This window comes from Salmo salar, chromosome 28, assembly GCF_965601325.2.
Source record: "Salmo salar chromosome 28, fSalSal1, whole genome shotgun sequence".
Taxonomy (NCBI): domain Eukaryota; kingdom Metazoa; phylum Chordata; class Actinopteri; order Salmoniformes; family Salmonidae; genus Salmo; species Salmo salar.
In genome coordinates, this window is record NC_138318.1 from 25,011,284 (window position 1) to 25,022,766 (window position 11,483).

The window sequence follows — 11,483 nt, forward strand, 5'->3', positions numbered from 1 at the left end:
CAGCTGAGTAGCTGTGTGTATCATGTAGGAGCCTAATGATACAGAGCCTGCAGAGGGATGACACAAACACAGGGTATTCAGTCTCTTCCCACCGCCGCTGAGTGTCAGTGCGGTGAGGCTGGCAAAGCACCGCAGGGTAAATGGGGGACTCCATCACACTGGCATTACCCACCCATCGCTTCTCTCATCCTTCACCCCAGGCTCTCTCTCTCTCTCTCTTTCTCTTGCTCTCTCTCTCTCAGCATTACCCACCCATTGCTCTTCTTATCCTTCTCTCCTTCACCCGTGGCCCACACACACCCAGCCCTGCCGGGAAGCCCTTGAGGAGTTGTGAGAAGCATTAGAGGGTGGAATGGGGGAACATTTAAATTGTATTCATGAAATTTTCTTTCCACAGGGGGTTGAGCTACAGGGGGGCAGCCTCACCCCCTCTCCCTTTCCCTCTCCTCTCTTTCTCTCTCTCTCTTTCCCTCTCTCTCTCTCTCTCTCTCTCTCTCTCTCTCTCTCTCTTTCTCTCTCTCTGCCACACCTATCCCTCTCCCTTTCTCTCTTTCTCTCTCACTCTTTCTTTCTCTCAATCAATCAAATGTATTTATAAAGCCCTTCTTACATCAGCTGATGTCAAAAAGTACTGTACAGAAACCCAGCCTAAAACCCCAAACAGCAAGCAATGCAGGTGTAGAAGCACGGTGGCTAGGAAAAACTCCCGAAAAGGCCAAAACCAAGGAAGAATCCTAGAGAGGAACCAGGCTATGAGGGGTGGCCAGTCCTTTTCTGGCTGTGCCGGGTGGAGATTATAACAGAACATAGCCAAGATGTTCAAATGTTCATAGATGACCATAATAATCACAGTGGTTGTCGAGGGTGCAACAGGTCAGCACCTCAGGAGTAAATGTCAGTTGGCTTTTCATAGACGATCATTCAGAGTATCTCTACCGGTCCTGCTGTCTCCAGAGAGTTGAAAAGGTCTGGGAAAGGTAGCACGTCCGGTGAACAGGTCAGGGTTCCTTAGCCGCAGGCAGAACAGTTGAAACTGGAGCAGCAGCACTTTCACTCTTTTTTTTCTCTCTCTCTCTCTCTCTCTCTCTCTCTCTCTCGCGCTCTGTCTCTCTGCCACCTCCCTCTCCCTTTCCCTCGCTCTATTTCTTAATTCAATTTTAATTTAAGGGGTTTTATTGGCATGGGAGAAATATGTTTACATTGCCAAAACAATTGAAGCAGATAATAAACAAAAGTGAAATAAACAATACAAAATGTACAGTAAACATTACACTCAGAAAAGTTCCAAAATAATAAAGACTGTCACGTCTGCTCCTGCACCTCCCCTCCGGCGTACGACATCGCCAGAGTACTAACCACCGGTCCTGGTATTCATCATTACGTACACCTGGCACTCATCATTACGCCCACCTGTGAATAATTACGTTTCACACAATCATTACCTTCATAATTTCCACCCCTTTATATGTCACTCTCCCAGGTTCACTCACCAATTGGTATTGTTCTTGTGTATCGGCGTTCTGCCTTATGTTAGTGTCGTGTTCTTGGTTTTGTTGTTATATTAAAACGTTGCACCTGCTTCCGACTCACCGCCCCATCATTACAGAATACCAACTCAAAATATGGAAGCAGCAGGACAACCGGTCATCTCCCAGACGATCAATGAACAAGGTGACCTTCTTCGTCAACACCATGATCAGCTGGCTCAACTGGGGACGGCCATGGAAGAGGTTCTCCGCAGTCAACAATGTCTCAACAGCGGAGGATATTCTAGAGCCAGTCTACCCAACGAGTCAGCACACCAGCCCATTCAGCAACCTGCTCAGGTCAGTGATGCCCGTCTATCCCTCCCAGAGAAATATGATTGGACACCATCCAAATGTCATGGCTTCCTCCTTCAATGCTCCCTCTATTTCGCACATGAGATGGGAGCTCCCACCTCAGAGGTCTAAGGTTGCCATGGTTATTTCTATGCTGACTGGGCGGGCATTGGAATGGGCTACGGCCGTCTGGGAGAGGAGGAGATTGAGTCTTGTGGGGTTCATGGCTCTGTTTAAAATGTATTTTCACCATCCCGCAGAGGGCAGAGAGGGAGGTGAGCGTCTCAGTTCAGCTCCAGCAGGGGAATCAGATGGCTGCTGAGTATGCGCTTACCTTCCGGACAGTAGCAGTTTCCAGTGGATGGCATGAGCTGTCGCTCAGCACATTATTTAGAAGAGGTCTGCGCGAGGACGTCCAGACGGAACTGGCCTGCCGAGATGACAACCTCACCCTGGACGCACTCATTGCGATGTCCCTCCGTCTGGATAACCTCCTCTGGGAGCGACGACATCTACATCGCTTCTCTCCCTCCTTCGGCGAGTGTTTGAGATCAGAGCCTGAATCCATGGAGGTAGGGGTCACACGCCTTCACGAGTTGGAACAACGCAGACGGATGCAACTGGGGCTTTGTCTGTACTGTGGCCAGGGAGGGCACAAGCACCAGCGGTGTATGTTACTTCAGAATCCAGGATCCGCTAGAGCAGAGGGATGGTCACGTGATGTTACATCCCCTGGACCAGGAGTGAGTATTCCATCTACTGCTCTTCCTGTTAGATTCCTTTTAGTACCATCACTCTGACTGACTGTCCCTCATGCCCTGTGTCTACAGCTTTAGTGGATTCCGGCATCGCGGTGAACTTTATGGATCAGACCCTTGCCTACTCTCTCTATATTACTACCTACCCACTCTCCTCTCCTTTTCCGGTTCAAGGTCTCGACTGTTGGCCTCTAGGAGCTGGAACCATCACACACATCACTCACAGTGGTGCCCAATCACCAGGAAAAGATCCCCTTCAACACCAGTGCACCAGTTCACAAGATCATCCTCGGCCTACCTTGGTTTCAGCGCCATAACCCTACCATCTCATGGTCGAGGATGAGAATCACTGACTGATCACCTGAATGCCGGAAGACCTGCTTTCCTGTCCCCTGTGGTTCCACGTTGGTTGAGAGTCCTTTGGTTGCCCTCCAGCCCAACATCCCGGAGGAATATCAGGATCTAAGGGAGGTATTCTCCAAGACCCGCGCTAACTGTCTCCCTCCTCATTGCCCCTGGGACTGTGCCATTAACCTGTTTTCCGGTGCTACACCTCCACGCAGACACATCTACCGTCTGTCAGTGGCTGAGACCCAGGCCATGGAGGACTACATTCAAGAGGCACTCCAACAGGGTTTCATCTGCAGGTCCACATCCCCTGCGTCCGCTGGTTTCTTCTTTGTGGCCAAGAAGGGAGGATTACGCCCCTATATCGATTACCGTGGACTCAATGACATCACCACGACGTATCGGTACCCTCTCCCGCTGGTGCCGTCAGCCATCGAGCAGCTCCATGAGGCCCGGTTCTTCACCAAACTGGACCTGCGGAGTGCCTACAATCTCATTCACATCCGGGAGGGGATGAGTGGAAGACGGCATTCAGCACAATGTCTGGTCACTAAGAGTACTTGGTTATGACCTTTGGCTTAGCCAATGCTCCGTCAGTGTTTCAGGCATTCATCAACGAGGTGTTCAGGGACATGCTCGGACATCAGGTGATTGTGTACATCGATGACGTTCTGATCTTCTTGACCAACCTGGAGGATCACATCACTCACGTTCGGGCAGTCCTGGAATGCGTCTTGGCTTGGCTAACCACCTGTTCGTCAAGGTGGAGAAGTGCCAATTCCACCAGAGGGCTGTCTCCTCCTTGGGCTACCAAATCAGCCCGCAGGGAGTGAGGATGGCGGACAAGAAGGTAGATGTGGTAAGGTCATGGCCAGTCCCAACCACCATCAAGGGGTTACAACGGTTTTTGGGGTTTGCCAACTTTTACCGCCGGTTCATCAGGAACTTCAGTGCCATCACCGCCCCTCTCACTTCCCCCCTCAAGGGTGGGCCTCGTAGGTTGGTTTGGTCTCCAGCAGCTGACGAAGCCTTTCGTCTCCTCAAGAGGCGTTTCACCTCTGCCCCCTTGCTAAAACACCCAGATCCCACGTTACCTTTTGTGGTTGAGGTAGACGCATCGGAGGTGGGTGTAGGGGCAGTTTTGTCACAAAGACAGGGGGACCCACTAAAATTGTATCCTTGTGCTCTCTTATGCAAGAAACAGTCCTCCACAGAGGAATTACGACGTTAGACATCGTGAGCTCTTGGCGGTGAAGTTGGCATTAGAGGAGTGGAGACACTGGCTGGAGAGTGCCAAGGAACCATTTGTCATCCTCACCAATCATCGGAACCTTGAGTACATACGGACAGCGAGGAGACTGAATCTGCGCCAAGCCAGGTGGGCCCTCTTCTTCACCAGGTTCGACTTCACACTGACCTATCACCCACATCAAGGCCGTATCTACAATTCGGGAGAGGCTGTTGTCCAGACGGCACCCATAATCCCATCCTCCTGCGTCGTGGGTCCAGTGGTGTGGGACGTAGATGTGGACATGCGCCAGTCTCTTGAGAGGGAGCCCACACCCCAGAATTGTCCTCTCGCATGCATCTACGTTCCCACAGGGATAAGGGATAGGCTGCTGACCTGGTCACACAGCTGACGTCGCTGGACATCCTGGTATTTCTCATACCGTCCATTCCATCACTGAGAAATACTGGTGGCCCACCTTGGTGCAGGATGTTACGCGGTATGTCAACAACTGTTCCGTGTGTTCTCAAACCAAGTCCCCCCCGGAATGCTCCTGCCACATCCCGTGCTTCAGCGACCTTGGTCCCATCGATCCATTGACTTTGTTACTGATTTTCACCCTTCTGATGGTTTCACCACCATTCTGGTGGTGGATAGATTCTCCAAGTCATGTCGTTTAATCCCTCTTCCTGGTCTTCCCACTGCTCTCCAGGTTGCTGAGGCACTCTTCTAGCAGGTCTTCTGGCATTATGGCCTTTCGTAGGACATCGTCTTGGACCATGGCCCCCAATTCACATCCCGAGTATGGAGGGCCTTCTTGGAGAAGCTCGTTCAGTTAGCCTCACATCCGGATATCGGCCTCAGTCTAATGGACAGGTGGAGAGGGATGAATCGGGAGGTTCCTGAGGAGGCACTGTCAGTACCAGCAGGTTGAGTGGGCACATTTCCTTCCTTGGGCAGAGTATGCCCAGAACTCGACACTGGGTTGACCCCCTTCCAGTCTGTTTTGAGTTTCCAGCCGGCCCTGGCCCCGTGCACCCCGGGCCAGACTGCAGCTCCTGCTGTAGATGAGTGTTTCCTGCCTGTTGAAGAAGTGTGGAACAATGAACATGTGCGACTCCAGTGCACCGTCCATCGTAAGAAGGCCATTGCGTATGGCTCTCTACCATACGCGATGGCCGGCTCCAGTATCTGGTGGATTGGGAGGGGTATGGCCCAGAGGAGCGGTGTTGATACCGGTGGAGGACATTCTGGACCCCAACATCATCCGTGATTTCCACCTTCACCGCCCGGACCGACCTGCTCCTCGGTCGTCCCCCTGGTCAGCGTTGTCCTGTGGCTGGAGCCACACGTCAGAGGGGAGTACTGTCACGCCTGCTCCTCCCCTCCGGCGTACGATGTCGCCAGAGTACTAAGTACCGGTCCTGGGCTTCATCATTACGCACACCTGGCACTCACCATTACGTTCACCTGTGACTCATTATGATTCACACCTGGACTCCATTACCTTAATTTCCTCCCCTTTATGTCACTCTCCCAGGTTCACTCACCAGTTGGTATTGTTCTTGTGTATTGGCGTTCTGCCTTATGTTAGTGTTGTGTTCTTGGTTTTATTTTATTAAAAGGTTGCACCTGCTTCCGCCCCCCAAGACATTTCATGTCTATATACAGTGTTGTGACGATGTTGTTGTAACGATGTGCAAATAGTTAACCTGTTAGGGCTAGGGGGCAGTATTGACACGGCTGGATAAAAACGTACCCGATTTAATCTGATTACTACTCCTGCCCAGTAACTAGAATATGCATATAATTATTGGCTTTGGATAGAAAACACCCTAAAGTTTCTAAAACTGTTTGAATGGTGTCTGTGAGTATAACAGAACTCCTATGGCAGGCCAAAACCTGAGAAGATTTCAAGCAGGAAGTGGGCTGTCTGAGAAGTAGTGTTTCATCTTGGCTCTTTTTATTGAAGACTCAGGATCTGTGCAATAACGTGACACTTCCTACGTCTTCCATAGGGTCTCAGAGCCCGGGAAAAAGTTGAACGATATCGAGGCAGGCTCTGGCTGAAACACTTTATCGCTTTTGGCAAGTGGCCACTCAGAGTACTATGGGCTTAGGCGCGTGCCCGCTTCGACCGAATGCTTTCTTTTCCTTTGTCTGTTTATCTAAACGCAGATTCCCGGTCGGAATATTATCGCTTTTTTATGAGACAAATGGCATAAAAATTGATTTTAAACAGCGGTTGACATGCTTCGAAGTAAGGTAATGGAATATTTAGAATTCTTTTGTCACGAATTGCGCCATGCTCATCACCCTTATTTACCCTTTAGGATAGTGTCTAGAACGCACGAACAAAACGCCGCTGTTTGGATATAACGATGGATTATTTTGAACCAAACCAACATTTGTTATTGAAGTAGAAGTCCTGGCAGTGCATTCTGACGAAGAACAGCAAAGGTAATCCAATTTTTCTTATAGTAAATCTGAGTTTGGTGAGGGCCAAACTTGGTGGGTGTCAAATTAGCTAGCCGTGATGGCCGGGCTATGTACTCAGAATATTGCAAAATGTGCTTTCGCCGAAAGCTATTTTAAAATCGGACATATCGAGTGCATAGAGGAGTTCTGTATCTATAATTCCTAAAATAATTTATGTATTTTGTGAACGTTAATCGTGAGTAATTTAGTAAATTCACCGGAAGTTTGCGGTGGGTATGCTAGTTCCGAACATCACATGCTAATGTAAAAAGCTGGTTTTTGATATAAATATGAACTTGATTGAACAAAACATGCATGTATTGTATAACATAATGTCCTAGGAGTGTCATCTGATGAAGATCATCAAAGGTTAGTGCTGCATTTAGCTGTGGTTTGGGTTTATGGGACATTATATGCTAGCTTGAAAAATGGGTGTCTGATTATTTCTGGCTGGGTACTCTGCTGACATAATCTAATGTTTTGCTTTCGTTGTAAAGCCTTTTTGAAATCGGACAGTGTGGTTAGATTAACGAGAGTCTTGTCTTTAAAATGGTGTAAAATAGTCATATGTTTGAGAAATTGAAGTTATAGCATTTTTGAGGTATTTGTATTTCCCGCCACGCGATTCCACTGGCTTCAGAACTAGCATACCCCCCGCAAACTTCCGGTGAATTTACTAAATTACTCACGATAAACGTTCACAAAAAACATAACAATTATTTTAACCTGTTGGGGCTAGGGGGCAGTATTTTCACGGCTGGATAAAAAAACGTACCCAATTTAATCTGGTTACTAATCCTACCCAGTAACTAGAATATGCATATACTTATTATATATGGATAGAAAACACCCTAAAGTTTCTAAAACTGTTTGAATGGTGTCTGTGAGTATAACAGAACTCATTTGGCAGGCAAAACCCTGAGACATTTTCTGACAGGAAGTGGATACCTGATGTGTTGAATTACCTTTAAGCCTATGCCATTGAAACACACAGGGGTTGATTAATGTTTTGGCACTTCCTATTGCTTCCACTAGATGTCACCAGCCTTTACAAAGTGTTTTGAGTCTTTTACTGTGAGATCTGACTGAACAAGAGCCATGGAACGGTGATGGCCGATTAGACTCTGGCGCGCGAGTTCATGTTGGGTACCCTCGTTCCAATACGTTATAAAAGAGAATGCATTCGTCCAACTTGAATATTATTCATGTTCTGGTTAAAAAAGGCACTAATGATTTATGCTATACAACGTTTGACATGTTTGAACGAACGTAAATATATTTTTCCCCTCGTTCATGACGAGAAGTCCGGCTGGCTTAGATCATGTGCTAACAACACGGAGCTTTTTGGATATAAATGATGAGCTTTTTTGAACAAAACTACATTCGTTATGGACCTGGGATTCCTGGAAGTGACATCTGATGAAGAGAATCAAAGGTAATGGATTATTTACATAGTATTTTCGATTTTAGATCTCTCCAACATGGCCGTTTGTCTGTATAGCAAAGCATATTTTTCTGGGCGCAGTGCTCAGATTATTGCAAAGTGTGATTTCCCAGTAAGGTTATTTTTAAATCTGGCAAGTTGATTGCGTTCAAGAGATGTAAATCTATAATTCTTTAAATGACAATATAATATTTTACCAATGTTTTCTAATTTTAATTATTTAATTTGTGGTGCTGACTTGACTGCCGGTTATTGGAGGGAAACGATTTCCTCAACATCAATGCCATAGTAAAACGCTGTTTTTGGATATAAATATGAACTTGATAGAACTAAAAATGCATGCATTGTCTAACATAATGTCCTAGGAGTGTCATCTGATGGAGATTGTAAAAGGTTAGTGCATCATTTTAGCTGGTTTTATGGTTTTGGTGACCCTGTCTTTGAATTGACAAAACATTACACACAGCTATTGTCAATGTACTCTCCTAACATAATCTAACTTTATGCTTTCGCCGTAAAACCTTTTTGAAATCGGACAACGTGGTTAGATTAAGGAGATGTTTATCTTTCAAAGGGTGTAAGATAGTTGTATGTTTGAAAAATTTGAATTTTGACATTTATTTGGTTTCAAATTTGCCGCTCTTGAAATGCACCTGCTGTTGATAGGGTGCACCACGGGTGGCACGCTAGCGTCCCACATAGCCCCAAGAAGTTAAGAATTATAGACACAGAACTCCTTTATGCACTCGCTATGTCCAATTTTAAAATAGCTTTTCGGTGAAAGCACATTTTGCAATATTCTGAGTAGATAGCCCGGCATCACAGGGCTAGCTATTTAGACACCCACCAAGTTTAGCCCTCACCAAAGTCAGATTTACTATAAGAAAAATGTTGTTTTCTATCCAAAGCCAATAATTATATGCATATTCTAGTTTCTGGGCAGTAGTAATAACCAGATTAAATCGGATACGTTTTTTATCCGGCCGTGTAAATACTGCCCCCTAGCCCTAACCGGTTAAACACTACATCTTGACCTCCTTTGACTCCTATTTTGTAAGTCACTCATCCTTGATGGTCAGTGTATTATATAGTTTATCTTTTACTTCTTATCAATGACAACAGCGTCGTATAATTAGTACCGGAAGGTGGTGGATCTGAATGTATCAGAAAGATTGCCAAGACTATGATGCAGCTTAGAGTCTCTAATATTCCCCAAAACCACCAACCCTCTCCTGCCCTTAGTCGGTCTGCTAGGTACCACCCCATACACACACTTCTAGGAGCACCCACAGTGAGGAACGGTCGGGTTAGGCAATCTTCGTTAAGGAGGTAACCCCCGGACCCTGTTGGTACTCGGTTCTTCTCCTAACTCTGTGGGTGATCAGCAATGCTTGTATGTGTACATACCTTTTTGCAGTGGGTAACATGGACCCAAGTGACTCTCTCCGCTATTCTAATGGCAAAGGCAGTGGTTTAACAGAACCTGGTATGGGCCTTCCCAACGGGGCTGCTTCCAGTCCTTTCTCCTCAGGGACTGGATCCACACCCAGTCTCCTGGTTGAATTGAGTGAATCACCTTCTCCTGTAATTCACCTGTTGGACACAAAATCTTGGACATACGGGTTTGGTTAACAAACAGTCTTCTCATGTGTTCTGCTAGTATATCTTCAACTTCTATGTCTACCTGTTCGGGTCTCCCTAACTCTGGCATTTCTATATGGTCTACCTGATTAGCTGAAATGTAATCCATTGTTTAAAGAAATAGATCCTAGTAAACCAACTCTAGGGATAATATCTGGACCTAATATTTTAGCTGCCCTAATAGTGTCCACCAAGTAAGTTGGGAACACTTCTACCCATTTAATATGCTTATCTATTATTGTTAAACACCCCTTCTTTCCCTCACTTCGGAATAGTTCAATGAAGTCCATTTCCAATTGTTGGAATGGATATTCTACCATTTTTTGAAAGTAGTTATTCTCTAGGCCACTAAGTCTTTCCTAACCTGCAGTGTTTCCTAACCTGCTCTACCACCTGCCTATCATCTAACCTGCAGTGTTTCCTAACCTGCTCTACCACCTGCTCTACCATCCTTCCTCCCTGTTGACACCTGGCTCTTCCATGTGTCAATATTGCCGCATATCTAAACAGTGACTTAGGTAGGCTGATACTATCTGTGCCTTTATTATGAGCCTCACACTTACAAATAGCTAACTTTTCTGGCAAAAGTACAGCATGTAATAGATTCAAAATCAACTGAGCATGTGCAATAGGTTTCCCAGAGGTATTTACCATACCTCTGTGGCTGAATTCTCAACTGGGGCTGCTTTCTTTGCCAAAACCTTGGAGAATTGCACTGTGCATCTCTTGCTCTAATTACACCCCCCTCTACCAAGTCCTCAAAGCTGGGAGTAATCTCTTCTATGGCCTCGGGCTTTCTGTGGGGGTGACGGCCACATTCAACAGAGTTATTGTATCTCTTCTCAACATATTAACTGGACATAACCTCGAGTCAAGGACTGGAATGCATGCCTGCCCTCCCAACATCTCATGTTTTATAACCAATGGAGCAGACAGTCTTTCCACTGTCTGATGTCCAGAAGCTGAACTGACAAAAATGTTTTCCCCATTTATTCTTACTCCTTCAGGCTTAAAATATGTCCTAAATACTTAACATAAGTCTACCATAATAAAAACGTATTCTTACTAACTTTATAAACTTATTCAATTAAAAAAATATCTGATAATACTATAATATCAATTCTACAGCCTTGTTGTGTTAAAACCTCTTACATCTAGGCGTTCCGCCAGCGGAACCCCGTTCCGCCAGCGGAACCCCGTTCCGCCAGCGGAACCCCTAGCCAACAGCCAATGGGATTGCATGGCGCGAAATACAAAAACCTCAAAAATACAATAATTTCAATTTTTCAAACATACGACTATTTTACACCATTTGAAAGATAAACCTCTCCTGAATCCAACCACGATGTCCGATTTCAAAAAGGCTTTACAGTGAAAGCAAAACATTAGATTATGTTAGGAGAGTACATAGACCAAAATAACCACACAGCCATTTTCCAAGCAAGGACATGTGTCAATAAAACCCAAAACACAGCAAAATGAAGCACTAACCTTTGACGATCTTCATCAGATGACACTCCTAGGACATTATGTTACACAATACATGTATGTTTTGTTCAATAAAGTTCATATTTATATCCAAAAACAGCATTTTACATTGGCTCGTGATATTCTGAAAATGTATTCCCACCAAAACGCCGGTGAATGTGCACATCAATTTACAAAAATACTCATCGTAAACGTTGACAAAATACATAACAATTATTTTAAGAATTATAGATAGACTACTCCTTTATGCAACCGCTGTGTCAGATTTTAAAATAGCT